Genomic DNA, 24377 nt, shown 5'->3' with positions numbered 1-24377 from the left:
TGTACAACTGAAATCTCACAAGGTTGTAATCTATCATAACATTAATAAAAAAAAAACATAACCAAATATTGAACTCTGGTTAATATTATGTATGCTGATAAGAGAAGGGATAGAGTGTGCTGGTATTTGCAGCCTACCATGCAATGCATCAAAAAATAAGGTGGACGGAGGGTGGAGAGATAGGTATGTGATAAAGAGAGAGAAAAGCAAATATGGCAAAATTAGCAATGATAGAATCTAGGTAGTGGATATATGGGTGTTCACTGTATAATTCTTTCAACTTAACTGTATGTTTGCAATTTTTCAGAATAAAATGTTGGGAAAAATTTTTTTAAGCAATGGAGGCTGTATTAAGAAGGATGAAGAGAATTAATAAATGGGGAATAAGTAGCAGCCTCTGCCACAGTGTCTAGTTTTAGCTCTTTCCAATTTCTTGCTCTAATCCTCATCTCTTAAAAATAGCTGAAGTGTGTATAGAACTGAAGTCGGTCTAAATGTATTACAGAAGACCGAGGATTTTTAGAACAATCCAGGCTGCCCTGCTTTTACCTCCAGTCTCCCTGCGGTACCCTGTGAGGGGCTTCAGCTGAGATTTGTGAATCAGCTGTGAAGAGGACTATCTGTGCGCCCCCCACCCCTCCTTCCCCCATAGGCTTCACTCTATCCAATCGCTTTGGATTCCACCTGAGTTTGATTAGAAGCAGAGGTTGGCATACGCTGGCCCTTTAACCACTCTCTTTTCCTTTCATTTCCCTTCACCCTCCAGCTCTGGTTTCCTACCTTTCCGAGCACCTCACGCTGGGGTGATTGGCCAACCTCTAGACATTCTGCTGTCTCTCAGCAGACTTGGGAAGAAGGAGTTACTCTGATTCTTTTTCAGTAAGAATAAGTAAGATGTCATACAAGGTCAGAGAAAGGAATTGATAGGAAAAAAACACAGTGTAAATGAAGAATAATTTAAAACCATAGGGGAAAAAAATAAGAGATTCTACATAAGAAAGATTAAATTACTAATTTAGGCAGACATTCTCTCTAAAAGACCTATACTTCTGCCTCTGGCACTCTCCTGTGCTCTGTGTATGTGTATAGTTAACATGTTTTATTAATTTAGAAGTGAAACCTCTTTAAGTTTGGCCCTGAGCTAATTCTGGCCCCCTTGAACAAGATCTTTTATAGTATGCTATTGCCAACGTGTACACAACTAGTTGCCTGTGACAAATCAATCTTCACACTTTCTTCCTCTTCCCATAATCTGGAGCTTAGATTTTAAGCCCTGTGTTATTCACTGCGTTTCCTTTGTACCCGGCTTCCCTTCCTGCCCCAGCTGGAATCTTTTTGCAGCAGGGAGCAAGCGTGGGCGTCGCCGCTTGAAGACGGGCTGGCTGCATCTCAGAGGATAAACTTTCCTCGTGGTCATCTGTGCCTGGGAAGGATATCCACCTCTCCTGTGAAGCCGGTCTCGGTCCAATGGCCCAGCCTACTTTCAGGAATTCAATTTTGAAAATCTCTGGAGCACAAGTTCCCAACCCTGGCTGCACATTAAAATCCCCTGAGGATGATGCAATTGTTACTTCAGAAACTGTTACATCAGAAACTTTGAGGACAGGATCCAGGTATTAGTGATTTTTTTCCAGCTTTAGTGAGGTGTGATTGACAAATGAAAAGTTGTATATACTTAAGATATACAGTGTGATGTATATTTAAGGTGTACGACATGATGATAGACGTATACCTTGTGACATGATTACCACAAAAGTGAAATAATGTGTTCATCACCTCACATAGTTACCTTTTCTTCTCTTCTAGTGAGAACATTTGAGATCTCCTCTCAAGTGCAAGTGTACCTCAAAGATACTGCTGTAGTCTGGGTACATAGTATGTTTCCAGGGATTTATCCATTTCTTCTAGGCTATCCAATTTGGTGGCATATAATTATTCATACTAATGTCTTGTGAGCCTTTGTATTTCTGTGGTATCAGTTGTTTCTGCTTTCATTTATGATTTTATTTATTTGGGTCTTCTCACTTTTTTTCTTAGTTAGTCTAGCTAAAGGTTTGTCAATTTTGTTTATCTTTTCAAAAAAACCAGCTCTTAGTTTTGTTGATAAGTTCTATTCTATTTTCTGGCCATAGATCATTTACAGGCATACCTCGTTTTATTGTACTTCGCTTTACTGCTCTTCACAGATAATTGTGTTTTTTACAAGACCCTCCACCAGAAAAAAGATCACAACTTGCTGAAGGCTCAGATGATGGCTAGTACTTTTTAGCAATAAAGTATTTTTTAATTAAGGTATATACGTTGTTTTCTTAGACATAATGCTATTGCACACTTAATAGACTACAGTATAGTGTACACATCTATATGCACTGGGCAACCAAGAAGTTTATGTGACTTGCTTTATTGCAATATTGGCTATATTGAGATGGTCTGCAACTGAACCTGCAGTATCTCCAAAGTATTTCTGTACATTATTGTGAACTATAGTCACTATGCTGTACACTAGGTATCCAGAACTTACTCATCTTATAGCTGAAAATCTCTACTTTTTGACAAATATCTCCCCTTTCTCACATCCCCCAGCCCCTGGTAACACCATTCTACCCTCTGTTACTATGAGTTTGACTTACTTTTTAGATTCAACATATAAGTGAGGTCACGCAATATTTGTCTTTCTGTGTCTGGTTTATTTCATTTAGCATAATGTCCTCAAGGTTCATCCATGTTGTCACACATGGCCTTCTTTTTTAGGCTAAATAATTTTCCATTATATATATATTATATATGTATCCCATTTTATATCATATTTTCCTTATCCATTCATCTGTCAATGAACACTTAGCTTGTTTCCACATTGTCTTGGCTCCTCTGAAGTATGCTGCAATGAACACGGGAGTGCATATATCTCTTCAAGATAGTGATTTCATTTCCTTTGGATATATATCCAGTAGTGGGATTGCTGGATCACACGGCAGTTCTACTTTCAATTTTTTTTTTTTTTTGAGGAAGATTAGCCCTGAGCTAACATCTGCTGCCAATCCTCCTCTTTTTGCTGAGGAAGACTGGCCCTGAGCTAACATCTGTGCCCATCTTCCTCTACTTTATACGTGGGACACCTGCCACAGCATGGCTTGCCAAGCGGTGCCATGTCCGCACCCAGGATTCGAACTGGTAAACCCCGGACCACCGAAGCGGAATGTGCACACTTCACCGCTGCGCCACTGGGCCGGTCCTCTACTTTCAATTTTTTGAGGAACCTCCGTACTGTTTTCCATAGTGGCTGCACCAATTTACATTCCCACCAATAGTGCACAAGGATTCCTTTTCTGCACATCCTCAACAACACTTGTTATCTATTGACTTTTTGATAATAGCCATTCTAACAAGTGTGGGGTGATATCTCATTGTGGTTTTGATTTCTATTTCCATGGTGATTAGTGATATTGAGCATCTTTTCACGAATGTTTGCCATTTGTATATCTTCTTTGGAAAAAATGCCTATTTAGGTCCTTTGCCCATTTTTGGGGGGGGTTATTTAGTTTTTTTACTATTGAGTTATATGAGTTCCTTATATACTTTGGATATTAATCCCTTATCAGATATGTGGTTTACAAATATTTTCTCCCATCCATAAGCTGTCTTTTCATTTGGTTGATTATTTCCTTTACTGGTACCCCAAAATTCCATGGGCTTTCTTCACTCTTTTTCATTCTTTTGTCTTTTTGTTGCGCTAACTGGGTAATTTCAAATGACCTATCTTTTGGTTTGCAGATTCTTTCTTTGTTTTGATCAAGTATGCTGTTGATGCTCTCTATTGCACTTTTTATTTCACTCATTATATCTTTCAGCTCCAGGATTTCTGTTTGTTTCTTTTTTATGATTTTTATCTCTTTGCTGAACTTCTTGTTTTACTCATGTGTTGTTTTCCTGATTTCATTTAGTTGTCTGTCTGAGTTGTCTTGTAGCTTGCTGAGCTTCCTTAAAACAATTATTTTGAGTTATTTGTCCAGTAATTTGTAGATCTCCATTTCTTTGGGGTAAGTTACTGGAAAATTACTATGTTCCTTTGGTGGTGTCCAGTTTCCTTGATTTTCCCTGTTTCTTAGAGCCTTGTGTTGATGTCTGTGCATTTGATGTAGCAGTTATCTCTTCCAGACTGGTTTTGGTGGGGAAGGACCTTCACCTATGGGTGTGTGTGAGGGTGTAGCTGGGTAGGGTATGGCAGCTCCTGCTTAGGACACTGTGCTTCCCTATCTGCTGAAGTCAGTACTGGCAAAGTTTGCCCATGTCCTCAGTGGCCAAGGCTGTAGGTGACCACAGCAGCACCAAGGGCTATTGGGGTGTTTGGTGAAAAAGGCTTCTAGGCTCTTCCTGATTGCTTTTTCTCCCATGGGGGAAGTTATGGCCAACAGAATCTCTCTTAGCACTGGTTCTGGCTTTCAGCTGTGCTCCCAGTGGCAGTGGCACCAGTGTCTTATGTGCAGGCACCCGTGGGGCAGCCATAGAGCTGGGGTCTGGAGCGCAGGCACATGCAGAGCGATAGTTGACCCTGGGTAAGGGTACTCCTGCTGCAGTGTCCTAGGAGCAGGCACTCACAAAGTGGCCACGGAGCCAGTGTCTTGAGTGTGTGTGTGTAGAGCACCATGGCTCTGGGGTCTCGGATGCAGATGTGCCAATTGTGGTGGTATATCATGGTCAATTTTAAGCTAACAACATGATGTTACTGAGCACATGACTTGGGAAAAGATGAGCAGTTGTATACCATTATAGTATTTCTGTCATACAAATACAATAGATGTAAATAACCTCAAGAGCATAGATAGGAGTAAAATAATTAAGAATTGATGAGTTTTGAGTATTTATTACTTTCGTCTCTACTATAATTTAATTATATGGTTATATAATTAATTTTTAATAATGGGTATATTTGACCACTGGTTTCACAAAATTTCTGAAAATTTCAGAATTGGTTTTCATGAACTAGTATATACCACTCCAAGACATCACTTCTCCCAGGTGGGTCCAATGGACAACCAGGATTGGAAACCTTATCATAGAGGAAAATGGGACATGATTTTGTTACTCTAAGGGTGATCCACATGGCTTCCTCAACTACCAGATTGGCTCAGCTTTACTCTCCTTTTCTTCTGTTCGGTCTTAAGCTATAACAGTCAGGCTTAAGCTTCTAAGGATATCCAAAGAGGCAAGTTCCACATTAGAGGGTATCTGTCAAAAGAAATTGCCTTTGTCTTGGACATTCAGTACCAGTGGTGAGAGTGTCCAGAGCTGTCTGCTCCCCTTGATGGGAGAGGAGGGCAGGCCTTACCAGGAGCAGGAGAAACCATGCTGCCAGCAGAGCAAGATAAGACTCGATCCCAAGGGGGGCCCTCTCCGTATCAACCTAAAAAATCACCCCTGGATCTTGTCCCTTATCCCAGAGGAAGGTGTCATAAATGCCTATTTTCTAAATACTGGATGTCATGATGAGCACTGGGCAAAGAGTCCAAAAAGCTGCATTCCAGGCCTCGGTCATTTCTCACCATTATATTGAACAACTTAACTTCAGAGAGCCTCTGTTTCCTTGTCCATCCACAGGATGGGGTAACACCTGCTCTGTCTGCTTCCTGGGGTTACTGAAAGGCTCAAAATAAAGTCTGTTTGCAAGTGATCTATGAGTAGTACAAAATTCAACATCTCTCTACAAGGTGTCGTGACTATTACTGGGTCTCCTCATCACTGCTGAGGGGCGGAATCACCCAGGAACTAAGTGTGGGCTTTGTAAATTTCTTTTCATTTTATATTTTACCATGATTTATTTAATAAGTTCCCAATTGAAGGTCATTTGTGTTGTTTCTATTGCTCTTACAAACAACACTAAAGTGAGTATCTTCAGATACATCCTTGCTTATGTGTGTGTGTGTGTATATATATTTTTATATGTAGTATATATATATTATCATATATATGAAAATATATCATCATATACATGATAAAATCCTAGCATGGAATTTCTGGACCAAAGGGAATGTGCCTTGAAAATCCACATAGCTCTCACCAAGATGTCCTCCAAAGCAGTGGCAGTGGTTCACATGTTCCCCAGCAAGTACACCATTGCTTGTGCCCTGCATTCCTTTTATTGTGATGTCCTTAAAATTTTACACCCATTTATGTCCTTTAAATTTACTTATATTAATTTTTTAGTGACCTGCCTGTTCATGCCCTTTGCCAATTTTTCTTTTAGATTATTGAGATTTTTCTTACAATTTGTGATAGCACTTTATTTATTGTTGAAATTGGCCCTTTGTTAAAAAGGGGAAAAAATGTAGCCTTTGAAGTTAGATATGAGTTCAAATCTGGAATCTCCTTCACTTGCTAGCCCCTAGAAAATACTCAATAGGCTTTTGTTAAGGGAATAGCAATGGTCCTTTGGGCAAGTTATACAACCTCTCAGGGGATTAGTTTCATCGCTGTAAAATGGGGATGGTTACATCTATCATTCAGGATTTTTATGAGAATTAAATAATATGTAATTATGAGTAACTTAATACACATTAAGAAACAGTGATGATGATCACCCCCACCTTTCTGAACCTCCCTCAGGCCAGTGTAGTGTGAGTTTCTAGAACCAGCCTCCGTTTCTCTAGCAGCCCCCACCGCGATCCAGAAACAAACCAGACCTTTTGCTTCTGACTTGTCACCGTCTGGAAGTCAGAGCGGCCACCCGCCTTCCTCCTCCAGGGCTGCCTGGGGAATCACTGAGCACAGATGAACAGTTTCTGGCAAGCTCATCTTCCTGCGGCCCTGAAACCACCCCTTCACAGTCCATTTCCTCCTAATTTTTTATTTGCAAATGCAAGATGATTCTGCATGTTAATTGCTGAGGCCCTTGCACTTTAAGACAATCTGGTAAATAACTGTTACTGCAGTTCAGTTCGCCATTCTTCTTGTTTGTCCTGTGGCTCTATGTATATGAAAATTGTCAGATTTCCTCTGGTCTTCAAGACCTTTGCAGGTTTAATTATATCCACTGTTTTCTGCCTTTTTCCCTCCCTGCGACCTCTCATGGTTTTGGTTTTGGTTTTTGCGGGTTTTTTGTTTGTTGTTATTGCTGTTTCCTGCTTTTCCCACTCTCACAGTAACTGTTAGCCCAAGCATTTAAAGGACTTTGCGTTTTCTTGAACCCAAGATTTCAGCCACGTTAGCGTGGATCTCATTTACCCCCTGCGAGATCCACTGCAAGATTAGCCCCTGGAGGGTCAACGGGCTCCACTGGGATCCATCAGGGGAGGCAGCCTCGTCCACTTGGACCCCCTCCTAGTTTGAAACAATTTCCTCATGTTGAGTCAAAGTCTGCTTTTCTGCAACTTCAGCCCGTAAGTCCTAGTTTTTCCCACAGTAACAATACTGTTTCTTATAAAATGGCATTTCCCCAACGTTTTCTGATATAAAGAACTACCAGAGGGGTTTGTTAAAAAACAAAAGAAGTAAACAACAAAAAAACCAGATTCTCTAGTCCTACCCCACACCCAGTGTATCAAAGATCAGAGAAGAGCCTGGGATTTCATATTTTTAACAAGTTTCTCAGGTGATTCTTCTGAGGAAAAACAGTTTTCTACAAGATTAAACTTCCTATATTTGAAGGGTCCAAATATCTATCTCCAAACTTCTCTTTTTTCCAAAAGGAAATGTCCTTTGTTCTTATAACCAACCCTTCCAAGAAAGGGTCTCCAGACTGCCCTCTAACTTCTTTGTTCTCAAAAGCAAACAACAGACCCAATCAATTTCCCTGTGGAAATATGACACTCACATGTGAAAACAATCTTCATTTATTAATATATTCATTCTCTTAATAAATGACTACTGGGCACATGTTAATGACAGCCACTGTGTTAGGTGTTGGAAAAAAAAACAAGATAATCACAGTTCTTTACTGTCCTCCTAAAGCTTATAGAAAGAAAGAGAGAGAGAGAATGGGACAGAAGGAGAGAGGAATAGGGAAAATGAAGAAAGGAGAAAAGAAGAGAGAGAAGGGAAGAAGGGAAAAGACAGATAACTACAAAATGTATGAAGTACTACAATGTGTAAGGGAGGAAAAAATAATTTTTCCTCTACTCTTTTGAGTTCTTAGCTGAGATCTCCATAATAAAAGACAGATTAACAAGACAGAAACAAACAGAAGTTTATTATCATGCATACTTCATGTTGGCATGGGAGATACCCAGGGAAAACTGAGTAACTCCCTGAGGTGGCTTACAACTCAGGATTAAACACCTTCTTAATAGGGAGAGGGGAGAGGGAGTTAGGCCTCTTGGGGAATAGTAAGTGGTTTTTAGGAAAGATGACCTGGCCCTTAGAAGAATGGATGGGAAGTATGATAGTTTGTGACAAAGTGTGTCTGGGCGTGGCGTCGACTTCTAGTCTCCTGTGCTGAGATCAGAGTCAGTCCCCCCTGGTGATGAAACTCCCGGGAGGGGATTCATGACGAGTGGGCTCCTTTTGGAGGATGTGTCTTCAGGCAGATGAGGGGAGTTCAGAGAAACCTCTCCTTGCATTTGCTGGTTTTCAAGTGTCTACAGCTCAAAATAATCAATATGCCAGTGTGGCACATTTTGAGTGGCACGTTCTGCTACCTTTCACAAGCAAGGGCCTGGAATAGGACGGTCAGGGAAGGCATCTCTCAACATGTGTTCTTTAAGCTCAGACCCATAAAATGAGAAGGACTTGTAATAGAAAGAATGCTGAGGCCAGAGGGGGCAGGGCAAAGGGACTGTTTAACAGACAAAGACTCTTAAGTGAGCAGGAGCCTGGCATGTTCTAAGAGGCCCAAGACGATCGACGTGGCTGAGGCATGGAGTTCGAGAGATTTCAGGTGAGGCTGGAGAGCTGGACAGAGACTAGACCATCACACAAGACTTAGTACTAAGGCATTTGGATTTTATTCTATACGACATGCGAAGCCACTAAAAGATTTTAAGCTGGGAATGACAGGATCCAGTTTTTATTTTAAGAAGGTCACTCTTCAGAACCTCTAATATAAACAATGTTATACAGATCAGCATCTTTTCCCTTCTCCTGGAAATTATACGGAAGCAATAAAGAGAATGAAAAAGAAAACCCACAACTCAATTTCACCTATACTGGGACACATATATAACTCACAGTCTTCAAAATATACTAAAAGGTGCCCCAAAGAAGCTAAAATAGGGTAGAAAGTAAAGACGAGAAAACAGAGAATTGAAAGAGGATTTGGTGGAGTCACGTCTAAGAAAGCGCCATAAAATACTCATCCTGAAACTGATGGGCTCACTCAAAGAGCAAAACTTGTCTCTTATTTACAACACAAGTGTGGAAACTGGGATGAGCAGGGCTGGTAAGAGGTGACCTCTTGGGTCTAGCTCGTGTCACAGAAGCAGTGGGGACGGACTATACAAAGAATCTCTGGATGAGCCTTATTTGCAGAAAGCAGCCTGTCTCTGAGGCAGCAGGCAGCAGAGAGCTTCTGAATTATGAAGCCTGAAAAGTTACTTTATGCCCTGTCCCAAAGGAATGTCCTACTAATAGCTTCCACAGAAATGCATCTCACTCAAAGATGAGTCATAATAAACTGGCACAATATTGATAAAAAGACACCAGACCAAGAAAAGGCAGGGAAGAGCAGTAAAACTTACCAACAGACATAATTGCTATCAGAAAAATGTTACAATGAAATGGATGGAAATCCTGAGCAAATGTTTTCCTAAGAATTAAAATAATCTAATGAAGTAATTGCTTCTACAAAGGAAAACCCACAAAGCATCATTGTAAGAAATCAATTAAAGACGGCAAGACTTCAGGAGGAGATAAAACTTGAGCCAGTAAAACTCTTGCAAATATCATAGGGGAAAAAAAGCAAAATTTGGAAGGTGCACAGGGAACACAGGCATTTCAGAATAACATAAGAAGGGACACAGAGAATAGAAATAAAAAGACTAAAATGAAATGAGAACAAAAGAATAACTAAAAGGAATTAGAGGAAATAGTGATAGAATAGAGAACAAATATACTTTTAATTGGAAGAAGGAAGAAAACCAAGATAATGAAAGAGAAGAAGATTTAAAGGTAAAAATTCACAAGTCTTTCCTGAACCTTACACTTGAAATGGCACATCCTATATCAGGGAAGATGTTATTCTTGATAATAAAAATTATACCATAAAAACGGGGAAAGAAAGGGAGAGAGAAAGAAGTTAGGGGCTAAAATAAGTTCACAGACGGGGTCATCTGTAAAAATGGAAGCCAAAGATATCATTTGAAACTTAAATGAGAAAGTAATGGGGGGCTGCCCCCGTGGCCGAGTGGTTAAGTTCGGGCGCCCCGCTGCAGGCGGCCCAGTGTTTCCTTGGTTCGAATCCTGGGCGCGGACATGGCGCTGCTCATCAAACCACGCTGAGGCAGCGTCCCACATGCCACAACTAGAAGGACCCACAACGAAGAATATACAACTATGTACTGGGGGGCTTTGGGGAGAAGAAGGAAAAAAAAATTTTTTTAAATCTTTAAAAAAAAAAAGAAAGTAATGGAAGTACAAGTACATGCAACAGTTCAAAAGAAACGCTAAGAAAGATAACACTGACAAAAATCAGGTGATGGAGGAAAAGAAGAGGAGAAGTAAAAAAGGAGTGTGGTAACTTTATCACTTCTCATTAAAAAATTAATAGGTATTTTCTAAAGAAGCAAAGGACTAAGGGCATTAAGTGAAATTACATTATAAATTATTATTTACTAACTAAACAAAAATAGGTACCTTTCTAAACATCAGAAGTACCGCCCAGAGAACCAACACAAAGCAAAAAGACCACATGGTAAAAAAAAAATCTAAATTCAGAAAACATAATGTAAATTAAAACAATAGAACTAAAACCAAACATGTCTGTCACATCAATTAATATAAATGGCTTAACTTATCTACTAAAATAAAAAGATTTTCAGATTGGACCACAGAGCAAAAACTCTCTGTTCAGCATACAAAAATACACATCTGGAAAAAAATTAAGTTATACAGCAAGGTTGGAAATAGAAGTTTGTGCCAAGACATACTAAGCAAATGCAATGAAACAAAAAAAGCTGAGGCCACAGTCTTAAATACAAGGTCAGCTGGAATTCAGGCCAAAAAGCAGTAAGTGGAACAAAGAATAAATAAGCTATAGCGTACTTAAATAATGAATAAAGTATATCTGAACTGATAAACGTCAAACTATATATCTTAAAAATATGTCTTCTTTTCAAGTGCCTGTGGAACTTTCACAAAAATTGACCATGTACCAAACCCACAAAGAAAATCTTAATAAATTCCAAATTGTAGAAATAGTATAGACAACATTTTCTGGCCAAAGGCAATAAAATTAGAAATTTATAACAATCAGAAAACAAACAGTTCCTTCCATCCTCAAATTTTAAAAACTCTTAAACAACTTTAAGGTCTAAAAGGAAATACAGAATTGCAGTCTTCCTAGAGAGAGGAAAAAAAAATAACAAAGATGTATCCAAATATAGCTAAAGTAGTTCTCAGAGGAAAATATTTAACCCTAAAGATATTTATAAAAATAAACATGATAGAAAAACACATAAATTAGGCCTCTGACTGAAAAAGTTAGGAAATGAACAAAATAAATGGAAAGAAGAAGAAATTAATACAGATAAAAGCAGAAATTAATATGTTAGGAAAAAAACAGCAGCAGCAATAAATAAGTCAAAAAGTAGAATCTTCAAGAAGTAAAAAATTGATAAACCACATGGAGGACCCTGAAATGGGCCATCGCAATCCTCCCTGGACCTGTTGGTCCAGCTGCTGGAAGTACTGCCAACAGAAAGCCTTCAGATGTCAGCGTCTTCCGGGATTGACTTTAGCTGCAGAGAGCCATGTCACTCAAGCTCACAGTCCTTCTGGAATGGTCCATATCCACTACCTGTTTGAAGCAGCAATAGAGGCTTGGTCATCCAGCCCAGTCGGGGACAACTCTGAAGGGATATTCTAGCTTAGAGCTGCCCAAGAAGTCACCAGAGTTTGTCATTGGACATGCATCACTTATCCTTCTGCCCATTCCTGCTTCCCTTCCCTCCATTCCACAGGCATAGATTCCAGCAGCCTTCCCGAATAAACATCTTGTATACTCAATTCCACCTCATGGGCCACTCCCCTGGGAACCCAGCTCCCAACAAACCAGTAGCTAGCCCAGCCAGGAGAGAAAGGGCAAATGTACCCAGACACGGAATAATAAATGATAAGAGGACAGTAGCCATAGATACAGAGGAAATTAAGAGAATTGCAACATGTTAATATGAATGAAATGGGCAATTCTCTAGGAAAATATAACTTAATAAAACTAACCCAGAAGAAAGAGAATATCAAAACAGGCCTATTCTTTCGGAAAAGGAGAGAAAGTTGTCAGAGAGTTGGCCCCCAAGATGGCATCAGGGAGTTCCATAGAGAAATTGTACCAAACTCTCCAGGAACAGATAATTCTAATGCAAACTGTTTCAGAGCATGGAAAAAGAATGAAAATGTTCAAATTCCTTGTATGAAACCCATATGATAACAATAACAAAATCTGTCAAAGCTTGTACAAAACAAACCAACTATAGATCCGTCTCATGTATGGATAGCAATTCTAAATTCAACAGCTCATTTAAAACTAACACACCATGACCAAGTGGAGTTATTCCTGGAATGCCCACATGATTCACTATTAGGAAAACTATTAATATAATTTATTAACTATATTAGATATAGTAAATTATTATATATTATTTATATTAATAGCTCTAAAGAGAAAATCATGTAATTATGTTCACAGACACTGAAACAACATTTGACAAACTCAATATACCAACTTGATCAAAACATACAATAAAGTAAGAATATATGGATGCTCCTCAACATGATACAGCTATTTCGTGCCTGAAGTAGAGTTAATAGGGAGCTATGAGAGGCAGTCCACTAACGTCACGCAGAAGCAAGTTTGCTGGCTACTACCGCCGTTATTTAATATTATCCTGGAGGCACTAGCCAACGCAGTCAGAAAAGAGTAAGAAATTAAAGCATAAAAAATTAAAAAGAAGAGGCTAAAATTATCGTTATTTGAGGACATTACTATATATCTATAAAACCCAAGAAAATCAACTGAAAATTCATTGCTAACAGTAAGAGTTCAGTACCCTAGTGGGATACAAAATAAACATACAAAATCAGTAGTTTTCATATATATACATATATACGTATGTAAATATACTAGTTATATAATCAGTAGTTTTCATATATATACATATATATGTATGTAAATATACTAGTTATATATGTGTATATACATATATATATATATACTGCAACTAGTTAGATATGGTGGAAATTTTTTTTATTTATTTAAGTAAAAATGAAAACGTATAAAATACCTAGCAATAAGCTTAACAGAAACTGTACACGGATATACGAAGAATATGTTAAACACTACTGGAAGATCCCAAAGGAGACGTGATCCAGCAGAAACGAGTGAGTCAGCTGAGAAGCTTTCACACTGACCCATCCAGGCAATGTGCTCTAAGCAGAAAGAACTGTGGGGCTTTCTCCTCCCAGGATTGGGATCTTAGTCATAGCTTGTTTAGTAAACTCTCTGGGGACTGCTTGAGGTGCTCCAGAGGTCAACCAGAGAAGTGGCCCTCGCCTTATCTAGACTAAGATGTGACTGCAGACCCCACAGCAGAGGGCCAGGCTGAGGTTCCTTCAGCTCTCCAGGAGTGAAAGAGTGTAACCAGGCCCTGAGCACGAAGCAGAAAGCCCAACCACCGGCGCCAGGCTTCAGCAAGGCAGGTGAAGGGGGCTAGGGTGACAGAAGACGTGAGGAGAGGGGACCTCATCAGGACCAGCAGGACGGAGGGCAGACCAGGCCAGCCCGGTGGTGTCATGTTCCGTACCCTCTCTGTGCCTCAGTGTGCTGTCTGTCAAATGGGGATAATGAGTGCCTTCCATGTGGGATTGTCGTGAGGATCAACGAGGCGCTATATTAAAGTGCTTAGAACACTGCCTGGCTCCTGTGAACATCATAAAGTACTGACTATTAATATTATTATACCGCAGATTCAGGCAGTGGGAGTGGATGTAGAGGAGTTAAGTAATCTTGCATGTTGTCAGTTGATTAAAATCTCTTCCAGCTGGCCATTGGGCGCCCCCTTCTGGAGCCTTGGGAATTTCTTCTATGGAAATGTGAGGAGCACTGGGAGGTCAGGTGCCTCTGAGGAGGGCGTGCTGGGGAAACCACATGTGTTTCCTCCAGGTCCGTGTGAGCTGGGGCCAATCACTGCCAAATGGAAGAAGCAGGAAACTTTAGCTCTGGTCCCAGTTTATCTACCTCTGAATGACCTGGGATGGGGTGGGGAAGTCAACCACAGAGAGTACCTGACATTTCCCCTGAGCTCTAGACTCACACATCCTCCACCTCCCTGACATGGCACCCAGAAATGCAGGTGAGGGACATGTCAAAGCTGAAGTAGTCAAAACAGAACTCCCAAACCTGCTGCTCCCACAGGGTTCCCGTCGACAATAGATGGTATTTCCATTCATCCAGGTGCCCAGTCCCAAAACTGGGAACCATCTTTGACTCTCTCTCTCTTTCACTCCCCACAGCTCATCTGTTGGCAAAATCCCATTGGCTCTGCCTTCAAAATGTATCCTGACCTCAGCCTCCTCTCATCCCTTCCACCTCCATCACTCACAATCATCCAAACCACCATGATTTCTTGCCCAGACCACTACAAAATCCTTCCATCTGTTCTACCTCCTTCCACTCTTGCCCTCCAGCAGCCAGAGCGATCCTTTTAAAATACACATTAGAACAGTTCATGAGCTTCTGCTTAAACCTTCCGATGGGTCTCCTCACCCTTAGAATACAATCCAGTGAGGTTTCATCTGTCTCGTTCAGTTTATAACCACGTTACCTACAGCAGTGCCTGGCACATTGATGGAACTTAGTAAATACAATATTTGTTGGATGAATGAATGAGGGAATGAATGAATACGTGAATGAATGAATTGGAGTCCTTTACAAACTCAATGTCTCTGTTTCACAAATGTGGCTAATATGGGCCTATGGCAATGGGGTCAAGCTAAAACAGGGCTAGTGAATCTTTTGCTTCCCGTATGAAAATAGCCTCTCGATAGCATCTAACATGTTGCAAATTATTCGAAATTCAATATAAACAAGATCATAAGACTATCTTTTCTAATACTCATTTATGCCTGCAGTTGTTCAGCCATATCATGGCTTTAAACGTCTTTGAGGCAATGGAAGGACATTACCTTTTCACCATGGGCCAATAATCATAAGACTATTAAATTACACACTCTGCAGTTGAATTTAATAACGTGATGATGAAGGAGGCAGGGGTGCTGTAGTGGCAGAAGCGTGGCTACGGCAGCCAGGTTGACCTGGTTGTGAACGCCGGCTATAGCACCTGTTAACAGGATGCTCGAGGGCACAGTGGCCAAAGCTTTGAACTGAGTGTGAAGCCCACTTCTGTCACTTACCAGCTGTGTGACCTTAGGTAGGTCACTTGGCTTCACTGAACCTCAGCATCCTGACATTTGAAAATGGTAGGAATAATATAATCTACCCCACAGAGTTGTCATGAATGTCAAATGAGATAGTACACACAAATCCCTTAGCAAAAACCGGGTCTTCAGTAAAGTGATAAATGCTCAATACATATTGGCTATTATAAATAATCTTGGGCATAAGCATTTGTGAGTAATAAATAAAATTACACGTAAAGTCTATACTGTGTATATAATAAATGTTAGTTCTTGCCTTTCAACCCCAACACTCCCCCTCCCCCACTACCCATAGGGAGAGATAAAACTGAAGCTCTCCATTTCGTAGATATTATTTGATACTATGTGGACACTAGTTAGGGAAAAATATGTGAAGGAAGAGTTACAAGATTTTAAAAAACAAGCAAACAAACCCACAGGAAGCCTAGAGACTATTTAAAAGGCCACTTATTGGAAACCCGGGAAAAAGAATGTGCCAGACACCAAAAACACCAGGCGCTCAAAACCGGCAAAGTCAGAGAGAGCACCACAATGAAAAGAGTGCTTTTCAAACACTGGCAGGAGAGCCCAAGTACCCAAGTGGGAGAGCCCACAAAACACAGCAGCTGAACAACGTTCAACAGTGAGTTTATCAAGTACCTACCATACAACTGGGAATTGGGCCAAAAAGACTTGAAAGAGCACTTTGCCAAGAACTCCTGGGTCAATAAGAACTCCTTTCACTACAGCACAAAGAGGAAGTGACCATCCTGCGAGCTGCTTACCCAAGCTTGAAACAGGGAGAGGAACCAGCAGGGCAAATGGAGCTGAGTGTGGAAACACGGGCTCCGTCAGCAGGACAGAGGACCAGGTCTCCAAGCTTCTCTGCGGAAGGCGACACACAGCACATTCACCATCGAAGCAATTTCTCTTGTCTGTCTTTGCGTCATAATATTTATAAACCGGACTTACATATGTATAATGGCTACAACTTTTTTTTTAACAGCTTAGACAAACATCCCGGTAGCTACTGAGGAGAGACGCTAGAGTTACACCTACGGGGTATGTAGCACAACGTTTTCAGGCTACTGAAACTCCGTGGATATAAACTCAACAAAAGTGTCTTTGTTAAGAGGTCAAGTTGTTCATGTCACAAGTTGTTCTGAAGGTGCTTCTGTTGGGCTCTTTAACTATCTCAGAGGATATTCATTAAGTGGCTTTTTCCACGATACAAGATGACCGCCCATGGTGTTCTTTGTTTTATCCACAGTGCTGTAATTTGGCTGCAGGTAATTAGGGATTAATTCAATGACTCACAGTCCTCACAATCAGCTGCCTTCATCCAGCTCTCAGGCTTCATTTTTGTTTGTGAGCAAATCAATGCAACTAAAAAAATGTATTTTTGCCTTTGTGTTGAGTGAGAATGTTCAGTCTTGAAAAGAGTATCCACTGCAGAAGGCAACTTTGTGAGTCACTTTTTATCATCAAGCTCAGCAATGAAATCCTTCACCCAGTCACGCATTTACCTTTGCCACAAGTCTTAAATTTTCTCTTAATTCTTTGCCTGAAAATTGTAACGAGCACCTTCTCCCAGCTGAGATCGCATCCAGCCGCATGCTGGCACAAGCTTTCAACTTTGTCTAAAAGGCCAGCATCAAACTGCTGTCTTTACACAGTTTATGTACTATTTTTACTAGTGGGCAAACTGAGAGCACTCAGGCCTCTTGAGAACATCAAGAATCACACCCTGTGATGGTTAATTTTATGTGTCAACTTGACTGGGCTAAGGGATGCCCAGATAAGTGGTAAAACGTTGTTTCTGGGTATGGCTGTGAGGATGTTTCTGGAAGAGACTAGCATTTGAATCAGCAGACTGAGTAAAGAAGAGCGTCCTCACCAAGGCAGGTGGGCCTCATCCAATCCTTTGAGAGCCTGAATGGAACAAAAAGGCAGAGAAAGGGGGATTTGCTCTCTGCTTCAGCTGGGACATCCATCTCCTCCTGCCCTCAGACATCAGTGGTCCTGGTTCTCAGGCTTTCAAACTTGAATGGGCACGTAAGACTACCAGCTCCCCTGGTTCTCAGGCCTTTGGGTTTGGACTGGAACTACACCACCGGCTTTCCTGGGCCTTCAGCTTGCAGACAGCAGATTATGAGACTTCTCAGCCTCCATAATTGCCTGAGTCAATTCCTAATAATAAATCTCTTTCTATATATCTTTATATATCCCATTGGTTCTGTTTCTCTGGAGAACCCTGACTAATACAGACCCTTTGGGGTAAAATAATCTAAGTAATTGCAGCATGGCTGTTGGTGCATGGCCATGGCTTGGGTGTGGGCTGCTTCTCCTGAGTGCTGCCCACAGGTGTACATGAGCACACGGTTATGCTAGTTGAATGCATGCTCACAACCTCTTAGTTACAATCATATAAAAAAGAAGACGGTACTCCCAAAGCCATAAGAAGTAAGCTGTGGGCAATTTAAAAAGCATAGGATGTCCCTCGATGCTTATTTTAAAGCTGGGCCTTACAATTGCGGAGACGCAAATGAGCATATACTTTTATACGATAAAATTCTTGTGTGATAAAACTCATCAGTGAAGAACTATTATTGCAGTGACATTTAAAAAATTTTGAATGAGTCTCAAGAGTTCTTGTGGCTAACAGAAAGGATGTCTGGGCGAGAAATAATACAACGGAATACAAATAAAAATTGCTTGAAGCTTCTTTCAAAGTTTGTTTCAGAATCACTTAATCGGAGAAAACTTGGTGGAGACCTATGTCACGGATTGCATGAATGTGTTTAGGCTCAAGAAGAGACAGCCAAGCTGAAATGGTGCATTTTTACGTGTTCAAAAGACATATCTGAACTCTGAGAGACTAAAGTCAATCCCATTTTTACTTATGATCAGACTAAACTCGTTAATGAATTTGATAGTTTATTGTGCTTGCTTTGCTCCATTTTAAATGATGTTAGCTGAAAATGTGTTGATTTGCAAACTCCTTTTGGTCAAATTAAAGAAATTTTTGATGAGATATTTGATCCACTTGTTATGGATTTGGTAGTGCTGTCTTTGCTATTCATTGTAGAGATTCGTTACGGAGCCTCAAGACCACACGAGGGCTGCTATGATTATCATTTATTTCAGTTTGTTCTGAATATTCTTCATTATCATGTGGACATTAAAGCTTACACTTTAAATGGTTTCTAATCATCTATCCATGCTCCTGGTTGAAAATTTAAAAACTAAATTTTAAGATTATCCTGCTTAGAAATAGAATGATAATGGAGCTGGCCCCATGGCCTAGTGGTTAATTTCAGCATGCTCCACTTCAGCTGCCTGGGTTCATAGGTTCAGTTCCTGGGCAAGGACCTACATCACTCATGAGTCATGCTATGGCGGTGACCCACATACAAAGTGGAGGAAGATTGGCACAGACCTTAGCTCAGGGCTAATCGTCCTCAAGCAAAAAAAGAGGAAGATGGGCAACAGATGTTAGCTCAGGGCAAATCTTCCTCAGGGAAAAAATAAAGAACGATGTTACCATCTCTCTCTGTCTCTCATACACACACACACATGCACACACAGAATTCTCCATACTTTCGTCACACCTGATTTGTTTCTTTGTAGGTTAATTTTGGTTTTTATTTGTTTGTTTTTTAAAGATTGGCACCTGAGCTAACAACTGTTGTCAATCTTCTTTTTTTTCCCCAAGTCCCCCCATAGTTGTATATTCTAGTTGTGGGTCCCTCTAGTTGTGGCATGTGAGACACCACCTCAACATGGCCTGATGAGCAGTGCCATGTCTGCGCCCAGGATCTGAACCCTGGGCCACCGAAGCAGAGCACACAAACTTACCCACTCAGCCATGGGGCCAGCCCCCTGTAGGTTAACTTTGGATGAAACTCAACCCACCTTTGGCTGGTGGAGCACCTAACCTGAACTGGATTAGAAAACCACAGCATATTCCACAACTACATTTTCTTTCCGTAACCAGTTTACTTCTCTGCTGCTCCCACCTACCACATACCATTTAGAGTCAGCAAAGGAAGACCTCAATTAACATCCTACTGAAACTCAAGTAGCCAGAGTTTGCAAAACAAGAATATGGGGTCAGGGGGCCAGCCTGGTGGCTCAGTGGTTAAGTGCACACGTCCTGCTTCGCCGGCCCAGGGTTCACCAGTTCGGATCCCGGGTGGGGACATGGCACCGCTTGGCAAGCCATGCTGTGGCAGGCATCCCACATATAAAGTAGAGGAAGATGGGCACGGTTGTTAGCTCAGGGCTAGTCTTCCTCAGCAAAAAAGAGGATGATTGGCAGCAGATGTTAGCTCAGGGCTGATCTTCCTCAAAAAAAAAGAACAATATGGGGTCAGGACATCTTTATTATGTAGGAAAGAATGAAGAGCTCCAGGAGGGCTCAAAGACTGCCAGAGAGAGAAGGTTGGGGGATGGCAGTGGGGCAGGTGTGTGTATGTGTGCATGTGGAAAGGCAAAAGAAAGACCTGAAGCAGGAGGAAGATAGAGGGCAATGAAGCTGGGAAGAGTTAGCCACTCTGAAAGCCTAAAGAACAAGACCATGGGACACTAGAAGAAAATGAGTTAACTGAGAGGAATAACAACTCCTAGACCTCTGGCTCTGTAGTTCTTTGGGATGTTTATTTGAACCCTTCAGAGAGGAAAGGCTTAATCCCGCATCTAAGTTCAACACGTGTTCTGGCTGGGAAGGAGGTTGTGCTGTCCTCAGCAGACAGGCTGTGGCCATTCCCTGAGCCACTGCGGTGTGCTAGCCCTTCCCTCGAGCATCACAAGGTCCTCAGATAACTCCCCAGCCTGAGTCTCCAAGGCTGGTCCCCTGATCGCCCTGCTTAATTCCCCGTGGGGCCCTGCCTCACTGGGTACGAGTCTGCCTCTACGGGAAGAGACACCTGTGAGAAGGGTGGGGTACGACTCCCCCAAGCCGTCTCCATCCCCAAACACAGCACTCCTCACTATAATCCTGTAATATATACATCCACTATATAATATATAATATCCATATAATATATATATCCACTATAATGCTTTGTTTGAAATGCATTTCTGTTTCCAAGGAGCATGGCCTGTTCGTGACAATGGCCAACATGAGTTGCTGCTGTTTTCAAAGCACTTTAACAAATCTTTTTTTGGCCTTCACAACAATTGTGAGAGGCAGGTATTGGTTGCAGCTCTGTGCTACGGTTGAGCGGGCCCAGGTCCTGGGGGTGCAGTCAGGTTGGGAACCCAGGTCATTGACTTCAAGCCCAGCACTCTTCTCATTATACTATATTGTCATCCTTGGGGAACATCTAACTCTAGGCCTTCTCAGGCGTAAACTAGATTGCTGGACCTGTCCCTGACATCCTTTCTCTTTTTCCCTTCCTCCTATTCTGTGCCCTCAAAACATTCTCTGAAATATTTTTAGCAGAAAAGATATTTCAGTGGGTTTCAGGAGGCCCAAGTCCAACACAGATGAAAAATTCACTGAGCTTTTGCCAAACGAGGCTCTTGCAATCTAATAATGTTTGACCCCTTCCCCAGCCTTTTGCATATTGTGGAGACCTGGAGGGTGCTGTTTACCAACTGAATCACAGCAGAGTTCTTGGAACTTTTTACCATCGCTTCCAGAATTACGCCTTGCCCTGCGAAGAGAATGCAAATGGGTACAAATGGATTTGCTTTGCTTCTATTTCGTTGTTAACTATGTTTTGTTAACTGAAAATGCCCTGGATGAAAATATAATCAAGGCATGCTCTCAGGAACTGCATGTCTTGTTCTGGGCTTGCAGAGGTCTTCCCTCACTAATTAAAACAGTCCTTCTGTCTTATTAAACACATATGGGAAGCATTGTGTCTTTTCAATTCTATCCCAGTTTAAAGTTTAGGAGAGATTTTGGTATTTGGATAAATACAGAGAAGAGTAGCGTGGGCAAGGATGAAGAGAGGAAAAAAAAAAGGAGAGGTGGAAAATACCAGACTAGAACTCCATGCTTCTCTTGGAGTCATTTGATAATGGAAGACGGGCTAAAACAAGCCAGGAAATCTAATGTAGACGGTTAGGGCTGGAAGGGACCCTAGAGATCGTTTACTCAGTCCATTTCAGTCTCAATTTCTAGATAAGGAAGGTGGGGGTCAGAGAGGTCAAGGGGCTTGCCCAAGATCACAGAACAAATTATGGAGCAACCAGGACTTGTGTGACAGTATTTTTAGACCCTCCTATAAGCTAGTTTAAAAAAATTTTCATGGCCCTGGGAAGCATCAAAGGCAATATCTGGGACCGGCCTGGTGGCGCAGCAGTTAAGTCCGCATGTTCTACTTTGGCGGCCCAGTGTTAGCCGGTTTGGATCCTGGGTACAGATGTGGCACTGCTTGGCAAGCCATGCTGTGGCAGGCGTCCCGTGTATAAAGCAGAGGAAGATGGGCACGGATGTTAGCTCAGGGCCAGTCTTTCTCAGCAAAAAGAGGAGGATTGGCAGCAGTTAGCTCAGGGTAATCTTCCTCAAAAACAAAAAAAAGAAAAAGGAAAAAAAAATATACAACTATGTACCATGGGTGCTTTGGGGAGAAAAAGGAAAAACAAAATCTTTAAAAAAAAAAAAAAAAGGCACTATCTCCTCCCCCACAGTGGATCCCAGCTTCCCCAGGCATCTGTCCTGGGGAGTTAGTCTTCCAAGAGCCAAAGGCCAACTTCAGTTTATTTCAGAGCCAAGAAACAAGCAAGTGGGCCAGGACACAACCTATTTCAAATAAGCTACTTTTTGGGGTTTATACCAGTAAGAATTTTCAAACTGTCACACTCCTGAGGTCACTGTGACTTCCTTAGAGCTTTGCCCTCTGGTTATTGTCTGGGCTCCTGCTGGATTATGAACCAGACCTCAACCATTGCAAATATTTACTACCTCCATCTCCTCACTTCCCATCCCTCTCTCCACACTTCCTCCACATATAAACACACATGCTTGTCTAAGTTAACCGGATAACCTAGAAGAGCTATGTCTGTTTACCCTGCTTAACTTATAATTGCAGCTGTGCAACTGGCCTAAATGAAACTAAAAATAACCATTGTGAACATTAGAAATTTAACTTCCTGCTATGGCAGTCCCCAACCTCATGATGCTTCTTGCCTGGGACTTTGCTTAATATCATAAAATGTGAAATAAATGCAAATCTAATGTGGACCTCTTAAAAGAGGATTTTGAGGGTAAAGAGCCAAAGAACCTCGTTATAAGTGTAAGAGGATGCTCAAATGGCACTCAGTCTAAGTTTTGGCTCAGCCCCAAGACATAGCTAGCAAATCTAAAGGACTTGCTCAGGAGTTGCTTAAAAACCAGTTTTATACTTACGGAATGCAGCTAAGTAGTGCTTAGAGGGAATTTCACAGCTGTAAACACCTACATTAAAAAAGAAGAATAAAATAAATATACATGAGTCCTACTGATACAAATAAATTATTGAAGAAACTAATAAATGACAAATCTCCTATGTAGAAAAATTACAAATAAATTTCGTAGACTCTACGCTAAAGGAGAGGGCTCATAACTCCCCATTCCTTAAGTGTGAGCTGCATATAGTGACTGCCTTCCAAACAGGACAGTAGGGAAGGGATAAACAAGAGTCACCTTACAGTCGAGAAACCTGACAAACGCTATTTCAGTGAAGTGATCAAGATCAACATCAATAGTCACAAATCACGTTGACAGTCTATAGGGATAAAATAACACTTTACCTCTGTGATTTCCCTCCTAAAAACCCTTGGCCCCAGTGTAATCATGAGAAAAACATCAGACAAATTCCACTAGAGGGACATCCTACACACCTGAGCAGTACTCCTCAAAACTGTCAGGATCATCAGAAACAAGGAAAGTCTTTGAGAAACTGTCATAGCCAAGAGGATCCTAAGGAGACATAACAAATATAATGTAGTGTCCTAGATGGGATCCTAAAACGTGAAAAACACGTTAGGTCAAGAGAATGAGAAGAAAAGCTACAAACTGAGGAAAAGACTTGCAAAAGACACATGTGATAAAGGACTGTTATCCAAAATTTACAAAGAGCTCTTAAAACTCAACAACAAGAAAACAAACTACCCAATAAAAAGTGGGCCAGAGACTTTAACAGATACCTCATGGAAGAAGATATTCGGATGGCAAATGAGCATATAAAAAGATGCTCCACATCATGTGTCATCAGAGAAATGTGAATTGAAACAACAGTGGATACCACCACACACCTAATAGAATGGCCAAAATCTGGAACACTGATGACACCAAATGCTGACAAGGGCGTGGAGCACCAGGAACTCTCATTCATTGTTGGGAGGAATGCAAAATGGTGCAGCCACTTTGGAAGACAGTTTGGCTGTTTCTTACAAAACTAGACATAGTCTTACCATATTATCTGGCAGTCACGCTCCTTGGTATTTACCCAAAGGAGATAAAAACTTATGTCCACAGAAAAACTTTACAGATGTTTGTAGCAATTTTATTCATAATTGCCAAAACTTGGAAGCAAGTAAGATGTACTTCAGTAGGTGAATGGATAAATAAAATATAGTACATTCAGATGATGAGATATTATTCAGCACTGAAAAGAAATGACCTATCAAGCCATGAAAAGACATGGGGGAAACTTAATGCATATTACTAAGTGAAAGAAGCCAATCTGAAAAGGCTATGTACTATACGAGTCCAACTATATGAGATCTGACAAGGCAAAACTGTGGAGACGGTAAAAAGATCAAGGTGTGCTGGGGAGGGAGGGATGAGTAGGTGGAGCACAGAGGATTTGTAGGGTAGTGAAATT

General features: G+C 41.1%; 1 long non-coding RNA gene across 1 annotated transcript in view; it reads right to left on the bottom strand.

Annotated features, from left to right (window-relative positions):
* Positions 1-16613, bottom strand: part of LOC123287143 (uncharacterized) — a 71593-nt gene extending 54980 nt beyond the window's left edge. The window contains exon 1 of the long non-coding RNA XR_006530204.2: positions 16344-16613. This is a non-coding gene — a long non-coding RNA (uncharacterized lncRNA). The remainder of the gene's footprint in view (positions 1-16343) is intronic.
* Positions 16614-24377: the final 7764 nt, after the last annotated feature.

The sequence above is a fragment of the Equus asinus genome, chromosome 7 (assembly GCF_041296235.1).
Source record: "Equus asinus isolate D_3611 breed Donkey chromosome 7, EquAss-T2T_v2, whole genome shotgun sequence".
NCBI classification, from domain to species: Eukaryota; Metazoa; Chordata; class Mammalia; order Perissodactyla; family Equidae; genus Equus; species Equus asinus.
The sequence above is the reverse complement of the archived record's forward strand: the minus strand, read 5'-3'. Positions and strand labels throughout refer to the sequence as shown.